Consider the following 10,588-nt stretch of genomic DNA (forward strand, 5'->3'; position numbering starts at 1 on the left):
TTAGTTTCGAAATTACCTAATAACCCAGCGTACCCTTGCTTGCAAGTTGTTTAAAAAATATTTTTTTAGAAGAATGGCAGTGAAACAAACTAAAGCTTTGTGTTTGCAACGACGTTTCTTCATTTTCTATGGGGAGAAATGAGGAGGTATAAGAAAGGAATGAGGTAGAGAAGAAGGGAGAAAGAAATAAACCACCAATAGACAAAAATAAAGAATGTGGACGGAAGTTCTATGAGAGAGAAAAGGAGCGAAAGAGCAAAGTAGGAACGAAATTGATAAATGAGGATCTGAGTAAATTCCTAGGTATTATAGATGACCTTTGATCTTTACAAATCGTTTACGTTGGAGATGTTTTTTCTTCTTTCCGTAAATCTTTAAAGGTTTCATTAGCATTACCTTTGCATCCTTATCTTATAAATTAATCATTTCCATGGATCTCCGTGCGATGGTCGACTACTGGCAAAGTTCATTCTACTCCCCTCTTTACTTGCGTCAGAAATTTTCACAGCAAAAAAAGCAGATTCAAAAATATCAGACCAGTGTTATTTTTGAACAAGGGAATGTGACCTTTTTAAACTTCAATTTTCTTTGGCGCTTGGCAGCAGAGGAGGAGGGAGATGGGGGCGAAGGAGGAATGGAGAGAGAGAGAAGGGGAATGGGAGAGAGAGGGAGAGGGGGAGAGAGAGAGAAGGAGGGTCTCTGGCACACAGCTTCGAGCTATCGAGAGGCCACAGATGTTGAACAGAGATAAACAGCCTGCAAATAGCCTCCACGTCTGTCAAAGGCCTGGCGACCTGGCCTCTGGTTCTATCCTCCCGCGAAAAGTAAAGTCTGAGAGCCGTGCTTACCGCCTCTTGGACTCGCGCAGCGCCACGACACATCCGCCGTGAAGTGACAGCGTCTGGGTACTTGCCCTTTGCACGGCGCTGTTGTGGTGTGGTCAGTTGGAGGTGCAGGGGCTGATTTATTATGATTTATTATGGCCATTCTACCCCCTCACACACAGACACTGTTCACAACTTTCACACCCTGGGGGCTGCTTCCTTCGCGAGAGTTTAGCCAAGAAAATGAGGAATTTAGAGAGGAGGACCTCGTTGCGCTCGAAAACACAATCAAGAAGACAAAGTAATACTCTCTAAACTAAGACTATCTGTCCATTTTCTCTCTGTCTGACAGCATTGACTGTCTGCAAAAATATTTTACAGGGGGTGTGAGCTCAATACAAAGCAAGACTTGGTCATTAGTCCAGGTTCCGGGGTGTCAACAGTCACCAAAGTCGAGGAGCGATGATATTAATCACATTCTGTTTAATGTTGAGAAAACAGAATCCTGGGAAACAACACCTGTCCAGAACGGGTATCTTCTTTTATTCTATTACTTACCATTAGTACCCAAAACATCCTCCAAGTACTGGTGTGTGAGTGAGATGTAAAACCAGTTATGAGAGGAAATACACTACTTTTTTACCCTCTCACCAGGTTTAATTCCATATGCTAACTTTTGATACTCCCAGATAATCATCTAACGCTTGATATTCTCATGTAATCATCTTAATGTACCCGGCTGAAAGAGACGGATGGGCTCGGTTAGAGACTGATAACCACTTACATTTCTTTAACCCTTCACCCACTAGGCTTCCGGCAGCTTCACCTTCTACCTACCCCGTCAAAGATATTTTTGAATAGTTTGCGAGTACTGGGTGATGCCAGGAATGGTAAACACGGTTATACACTCTCACCACTCTGGGACTGTCATTAGATTTCCATTATCTCCTCCCTCTCCTCTCCACATCTTTCTACCGCCAAAGTTTCTGTCCTCGCTACCTTCCCTCCTTCGCACGTTTTTCTGTCGGGTCTCCGGGTATGGAGATGAGTGGAGACACCGCCAAACAACAGGTCTTCTACAGCTCTCCGGAGACAACTTCCCGCAGACGGCTGTTAGTTACTTTTTCATGTATCTGTCCAGGAGGCCTGTCAGCTCTAGCACTGTGTTTTGCATTCAGCATTGGTTTCATTGTTGGGTGTTGGTCAATGTCTGGCAGCGTGCTAGAGATTGCAGCTTGGCTGGGTGCCGGGAGGGAATCACCTCCGGGCTTTTGACCGCAGACCTACTATGCACTGGATATCCCGTCTGTCTCATCGCTAATCATTTCCTTATTGACTTACATTAAACAGAAATTTTTATAGAGGAACTGGACCAGACACAGACAACGGAAAAGGTTCAAGGTGCTCTACCCTAAAGTGTTGTTTGCTTTACCCACAGAGGCAAATGTTTTTTATTTTTATACACGCGTAAATATTTACTTTGCTATACTTGTTCTTTGTAGCCACCTCAGTCCTGTCTTGGTGACAAGTGCTTTATGGGATTTCAATGTGATTGCTTCTCCAAAGTGTTACTGAGCCTCCCAGGAGTCCAGGCCTGTCTTGTGTATACCATTTCATCGTACAGTCATGACTTCAGGTCACGTGGGCCATATTTCCGTCCTATTTAGGGAAGGAGACAGTTGAATGGTTGGAGCAAGTAGTTGCGCGCGCAAGGAGAAGTGAACCGACTGGGTCACAAAATACAAGTTTTGCTGTCACATGAACTCCCTGGTTAGTAAAATAAAGGTCGGTTTACGTGTCATAAACTACCTTTGCAGATGCCGGTGTGGGTGGTTAATGTGATGGTCGGGTCACACACGTGTTGACCCTCATCACTGACTTGCAGAAATTGATAGGGCTTCCACGCTAATGGGCAAGACTAAATTAATCATTCTCAATACAGAGGATCTCTGGGAAAACAACGGGAATAGTTCGCCTGAACGGTAGTGTTTAGTCTATAATAGGGCTGGTTCTACATGTAAACCCAGTTGTTACTAGCTAAGAGGCCCACAGATGCAAAGATAAACTTACAGGAATAAAGTATATGCCACTTTATCTTTTGCTGAAAAGTCACAAGGGGAGGGGTTGATGACCTTACCCATGAGTCCGTTAACATCACATTAAGTAGAATTCAGATATGCCAAGGCATTCGATTCGGTACTTATCTAAAAACACGACAAGGGATTCACTAATAACTTTAAGTAACCGAAGCTAGTTTAGACAATACTAAAACACAGAAGAAGGCATCTTCGCCCTTTAAAGAAAATAACATGGAATCGACCAGAAGCAATTTTTGGAGCGGCTCACCCATTTATGAGCATCACGAAGAAGCTTCTGCAAATATGTCCATAAATCTATATCTGCGATTTATTATCCAAAAAAAAATGACAAGAGTTGTCCTAAGCTCTTGAAGTTTCTGCAGAGATTGCAGGCAATGCCACCAGCCCACCCTGTCTTTACGTTTGCTTGGCATGTCTCTCCTCCACCCGTCACCCAAGATGCCAGGCCTGTGACAGCGGGGCAGGATTCCATTCTCCGTGGCATCGGAAGTAGAACAGGAAAGGACTAATGACTGTCCACCACCTCGCCACATTACGGGTAATACCGGGGGTTAATCGAGAAAATTCTCGTCATTGTGGACGATGTCAAAAAAAGCTTTATTGTCTTCCCCTGTCCCCACCCCTCGGTCTACCCTCCCTGTAGTCAGGAATCTCGAGTGTTCTCGTAAGGAGCATCTAAATTTGCCACAGCAGCGAGCTTTAAATCATGTCGGCCGCTTCTTCATTGCCGCCTAATTGCTTCTTGTCAGCCAGTCTCGGCTTTCCTCAGCCTGGACAGTCAGCAAGTCTCGGCTTTCATCAGCCGGGCATCATCAACGGTCGGTTCCTGAATCGCGCATAAAGGTAGCTGTGGTGGTGGTGGTTGTGGTGGTGGGATGGCGGTGGGGTTGTAGGAAAAGAAGAGAGGACTGAACCTTTCATTATTTTTATTTTATTTTTCTTCGGTTCTTCTCTAACCACAAGAGAAGCTTCTGCGAGTAGAAAATGAAGTGAATTTTGAAAACAAAATAGATTACTACGCTGCATCGCGTGGGCTAGGACAGATTTTAAGTATGCTTATTGAAACGACTGCCGAATTCGATTTCAGCAACAGTTTTATTTATTTATTTTTTTTTATCGAAGGAAGAATGGAACGCAGGAGCTTGTAGTGACATCACGTATGCGTGCCAGGATGTGTGCGTGTAGGTGGAGGGAGAGGAAGAGAAAGGGAGGGTGATTGTGAGCTAGCGAAAGAAATGTAATAAGGTCCAAACGAATGTCGAGAAATTAAATTGACGGATTGGAAAACCCACGATCTTTCTATCACTTCTTCCTGGCGATGCAGACAGATGAATATGAAAGGCGCCATGAATAAGAAGCAGCAGAAACTAGTCCCGTGCTCAGATGGATTCTATAAAATTGTATTTATTCGTTTATGAACAAAAGGCTTCAGGTTTTTTTTTAAAGAAAGGAGCACTGCAAAGAGAAAAAAAGACAAGACAAGAAAAGAAAGGACAAAGTGCTTTTAAACACACCTTTAACCTGACCTTTGCTTGTTAGCTGTGAGATATTATCTTGCTCCCGACAGTAAACATTTTTCTCCGATCAAAATACCTTGCATCCTATCTGTACCTGTCGATCGTGACTGTCCACAGGAAGACTTTCCATCGTTAATTTTCCTCCGGGCTGGAGGAGGAGGAAGAGGAGGAGAATGAGTTCTTAGCGAGGCGGGCCCTTCTTTGACTGAGTTCTCCTAGAGTGCTACGCCCCTTCATTTCCTAATCGCTGTCTCTATCACAACCCAATTAATGAAAGAACTAATAAATCAATGAATCATTTTACGAAACAATCACATTGTTATCTGTGTACAAACGTGACGTCATGACTTTTACCTCTGCCTGTTGTAGTTATGTTTGTTGGTGTGTCTCGAGAACTAAAGTGGATGGGTGTATTCGCCCAGATTTTTTTGAACAAAAATATCTTACACTGAAATACTTGACATCCTAGTAGGCCTTTAAAAAAAGATCTGGGTGATAAGGCACGAAAGTGTATTTTTAGATGACGGGGAGGTTTTGTTTGCTGTGTATCGTCTTTGGTGAACACTTCATCCCACGTGCAGACAACGTTTCGGCTCAGCTGCTCAAAGTTTTGTTTTTGCAATTTGCTGGATACAGAATGAAACCAGATTTCTTATACATGTCTGCAGACACTCTTCTTGACATAGTAGGCTCTTGTTTCAGCTCAGGTTTTAACCCTAAACATGCAACAACAGCTGGGGCTCTCTACAAACTGCTTCCTTGGGAGAAACAGATGCTCAATGTCCTCGTTTGCAGGATGATGTATCTAAATTTTTCTTGTTAAGAAGATTTTCTATTCTTTGAAACACACTATCTGAGCTTTGAGAATATGCTAAAAATACATCAGTTCAATTTCATATCAAGTATTCATAACATTGTCCTTCTCTATTCTTGCTTATCTCTCACTCTCAATCTCAACAACCACAATTATTAATTATTATCAATCCAGCTTCACACCTTCTGTCATCATAATTATGTTTAAAGATGCTTCTTGTTTTTCTATTAATACCTTATATTAATATTAATAGCAAATGGGCTCCGTGTTGATTGTGTAACTTTGTGAGTTCTAGCACACAGCTTTTTCATTTCATTTCCCCTCTTCAAACCGCTCATAAAAATAAAAAAAAAACAAACAAACAAATCAACAAGAAAGCAGCAAAAAAAAAAAACCAAACCAAAACAACAACAACAACAACAACAACAACAACAACAACAACAACAACACACCACCACCACCAAAAAACCAAACAAACAACAAATCGCTCAAGCTGTAATACGTGCAATTTTGTTTTCTTATGACTGGTAGAGGTTCAGAAAAAGTTGATGTACGATACTATTTATCTAAATTTGGGTGAATATTTTCCTTTCTTCTTCACGATACACGAATATAATTATCGCCATGCACAGTAAAGTCAATTTCACAACTCCACGATTGTACAAAGATACATCTAATATATGGTCACATCTTTCCTGTAGTGTGGACAAGACAAAAATATACCTGTACCATGCTGATGGCAATATCGTTGATTTCGTTTTGTGCATGTACACCTGCATCTCAAGAAGGGAATGAGGAATCAGCCTTGTTTTGAAAAAAAATGTCATCATGCAATGAGATTTACCTGACCATTACAAACTACACCCCACTAGACCTTTAAGTTTTGTTCCCTTGCTGACCATCTCCATATTCAGTGACAATGAGGACCGCACACCGCGAGATTTCAGCTTCCAAGAAGTGCACTCCCAACATCCGGGCCTTCTGCACCGGACACGAACATGATCGGAAAGCACAGACAACGAACTTTTGCCTATTTTTGGCTCTGAAGGAATTGGCAGACGATGTTCTTGACAGGCTCGATGCAGACGACAGCCAGAGCGAGGGAGATCCAAGGGCTGCTACCCGTGTGGCGCTGCACGTGGTCTCAAATGAACGGTTAAATCACGGGATAAACCCCCAGAATTAAGAAAAAATATCCTTCATACAGCGTAATCTTAGAAAAAAATTGCAACTCACTAGTCCTTTAACAAATCGGATGTGATCTGACTAGGGGTAAGTATGTGTAAGACTTGTGAAGGAGAGGTGGAAAAGACTACTTGCTGTATGATTGTTGTCTGACAGAAAGACACTCGATGTCCTCACTACTGCCATGAATTCCACAGATCGTAGATACAAGAAGAGATATCTGTCATTTTAGCTCAACTAACCCTAGAGGGCGAAGAACTGAGAAGCCTGCCACTCTCAACTCAACTCTGGCGCCTCCTTCCACAAGTCTTAGATCGATGAAAAGACTTCTGCCACTTCAGCTCAAGAGCTACAGGGTCACTTCAAAAATAGAAAATGTGGGAAAACAGATACGAACCCCAGGATATCAAAGTAAAGCCATAATATCTGAAGCACAACAAGGAAAGTTAGGTTTTGTGTGTGTGTGTGCGCGTGCGCACGCGAGACTTAATGAGAAAAACAACGATGAAAGTGCAGTGAGGAAGGCATGTGATCGTCTGTGCAGCTGCAAGTCTGGAACTTTCTTCAGATGCTCTCAAATTATTTGGCATTTAGTTTATTTTCAGAACAGAACATCGGTCATAAAGAGGTGACCCACCCTAGAGTTTTACATGGTGAGAAAACACGAACCTGTGCAAGCACAAGTATATATCTGCTTGTTTGTGTGTTTGTTTGTTAGTGGTGTGTGTGGTACGGTCGCCTTATCTCGCCATCTTTTAATATGAAGATGGATTGTGGGGTCGCTCGCAGCACGGAGCTTATGACGGAGTGGCGCCACGTGTGCACAAAGCGCTGATGTAAGCCAAGTGAGTGCTTTTAATCAAACTGCATTTCCCTCGCCCCTGGGAGTCCAACCGTATTCTAAAAGAAAATTGTTCAGAAGGCCATGCCGCGTGCTGAGTAACTGTAATTTCTTTGCTTGCCGCGGTGTGTCGCCATGTCAACAACACCTTTGTCATGTAATTCACGCACTGAGTGCTGCTGCTGCTGCTGTTGCTGTTGCTGCTGTTGCTGCTGTTGCTGCTGTTGCTGCTGCTGCATTCAAACATAATTTTCTGACACAAAGTTTACCGAAACTTCTGGGATTTTTTTTTAATCAATAAAAAAAGAAAGAAGGAGAAAAACAAAAACAGAAATATCAAGAAAACTAAACATATAAAGAGAAATGGAAATATAATTTGTCTCTCTCTTGTAGCTTTATGATTGCTGTTAGTCGTTGTTTATTTTTTCTGTAACAATCTGTTATTAGGTCTGTGAATGTCGTAAGGCAAGGAAGGGAAATCGGGGGGAGGAACAAGTGAAGTGATGGTGGGGAGGGTTTGGATGAAGCAGCTGGCAAAGCTGTCAACGGTAGACGTAGGTGATCAGCGACTACCAGGTCCAGAAGTGGATGCCTGCTTTACTTTTTAATGATGGGCAACCGGGTCTTCCTCTGTCAATCTCAGTCAGCCTCCCTTAATGGTCCTTTGACGGATGTGCTGGCTCACGTGGCCAAACAAGGGAAGCTTCAGCTCTTCTGTTTCTGGTTGTAGATGGGATCCTTCATGGCCAACAGCGGAGGTGACAGTACTTCGTGAAGCTTTGATCTTGAGTTCCAGGTAGGAAATTCCGAGCTGTTTCTTCAGGCATCTCGTTTCCAGGATTTGTTTGAAAATACAGGCAGTGGGTGTTCAGAAGATGTCTACGAAACTAGAGCTGTATGTCTTCTTGCCTTACACAACCACTTCCAGAGAAAGTCAGTAAGTGAGGGGAGGTGAGCCCTCTTCCTAGTCCAAACGCCACGAAAAAGCGCCATCTTTTGATGTCTGCAAAAATCAGGAGCTTCGATCAACTGTCGATTGCGGAACAAGAAGTTTCCCTTGTACTGATCTTTAACTTGAAACAGGCCAAAAACTTTTTTTAACCCTTTATACAGGCTTACACTTAATTGTTACAATCAGAAAAGTATTACAACAAATGAATTTCACACTGCAAAATTTAGGGGACACACACCCACAGACAGAGAAATCAAGAACAAATAAAAACAAACAAATAAACAATAAAATTAAACAACACAACAAGAACAAAATTGAACGAAACCAGCAATGTGTACATTTAAAGGAGAAAGCAAGCCAACAACACCAACAACATGTACATAATAAAGGATGACAAACAAAAACTAAATCGTGATTAGTTGATAATGTTTTAAATCACTTCTGCTTAAAAGTTTGTGTTACACAGGTATCATTTGTCTTCAAACCCACAAAAATACTGTATGGTTATTAAATAAAAACCGTATTGCCCATACGAGTTATAGAAACTTTTTTTCTATTACGAATTGACAGAAAAAAAAATAAGCACAATAAGAATTGCTAAATCCACAATTTTTTTAAAAAGCGTGTACATGCATATATGGAAACTGTCTGCTTGATGTCAGTTTTTCCAGAATGCTCTCTAAAGTCACCTTTGCCCTTTACTCCTCTCTTTTTGATATTATTCATTCCTTGCCTGACCGCTTCTAGACTGTTTTTTCATTCTTTATATATTTTAAAAAGTTGAATTTCAATCGCATAAGTATTATTTTTTATCAATAGCAGTGAAATCTTGTCATCGTCCAAAGTTTCATCAATGTATTTATGTATTACAAACAAAATCTTTACACAATAAGCACATCCTTAAATCATTTTGTTCTTCTGCATTAACATTTATACTTTTGCAATAAGGTATGGGTGGATACCAGCCTTACACAACGGTATTCATTTTTTGGCAATTAATCATTATTTTTAATTTCATCACATCATTTTGCTTTCAATAATTCTAAAAAAAAATCAATATTGTCGCACCTAAAATAGCAACTACTTTGATCTTTAAATATCATCAGTAGATGGCATCCTGTTACCTTTAGTGGCCTTTACCATGAAAAGAACTGACGGCACTGCAAACTTGAACAACTTTAATGTACCTCCAAGGGATAATGGAAATAACAAGAACAAATTACTTCGTGCTTTAATGGTACCCAAGATTGCTTTCCAGAACTAATCCTTTTTTTTTTTTTTTTTTTTTGTCAGCTCTTAACCCTAAAGTCCTTTGTGATGGATCTGATGGTAATCTGAAAAAGTCGAGACATATTTGCATATGAAGAAATCTCTTTAATTCAATTCTCTGTTTATTTAATCCATTATAATTCTATGATAATATTATATAACGAATTTATCTTTAGTGTCATTATGTGATTCTGTCCTTATTATTCTTCTATTCAAATCGTTCAATGTTTTGTATTATTTATCTGAAATATCTTCATCATATGTTAATAGATATTGTAATACAAATTAATTATCGATGTAGTTTTGCTTGATCACATTTTACATAAATATTACTTCTTGAAAATTCTTCAAATGTAAGTTACATTTGTGCTGAAGAGCTTCACACTGAACCGCTGTTTCGAGAAGTGGTTATAATTCTATTTACTAAATATACCAAAGCCCCATCAAAATGCGGATCAGTACCGTTTCTGTGTAGCAAGATGTAGAAATGACAGCGAGCTAGAGGCCTGCCAGACATGCGGCCAGCTACAGACCCCATCATAACGATGGTGGATGAAGATAGAGAGAGAGAGAGATGGAAAATAGAGAGAAATGTGAGATAGAGGGAGGAGAGGGAGAGAAGTAGGAAAGAAAGGAAAAGAGTGGCAAATCGAGATGGGAGGAGAGAAGAAGAGCAAAAGAAAGAGAGAGGGTGATGGAGAGGAGACGAGATGAACACGCACGCGCCCACTCAATCAATTTAGTTAAGTAAAAGCTTGATTCCAAGTTCTGTGCGTGCACACACGTGTATGTTTTGAAGATTCAGCGAAGTTAGGTTTTACAATGGACATCCTCGAGTCCACTAAATGGGTTTGGAAACAGGAATCGTTTTGTCATGCGATGCTAGAAAATTTGAAGTAAATCGATAATTTTTGGCAAAAAAAAAAAAAAAAAAATATTGCCAGCACTCTGTCAAAAGAATTTCGGAAGAGGAAAAGACTTTGTCATGTTGAAGAGATGAATACGATATGGATATGAAGGAAAGGCTCTAGTTTTTAAGATGTCTGTTTATGGTGAATAAATAATGAAAGTATTAGAAGTTGACGGG

Source organism: Pomacea canaliculata, linkage group LG1 (genome assembly GCF_003073045.1).
Source record: "Pomacea canaliculata isolate SZHN2017 linkage group LG1, ASM307304v1, whole genome shotgun sequence".
Lineage (NCBI taxonomy): Eukaryota > Metazoa > Mollusca > Gastropoda > Architaenioglossa > Ampullariidae > Pomacea > Pomacea canaliculata.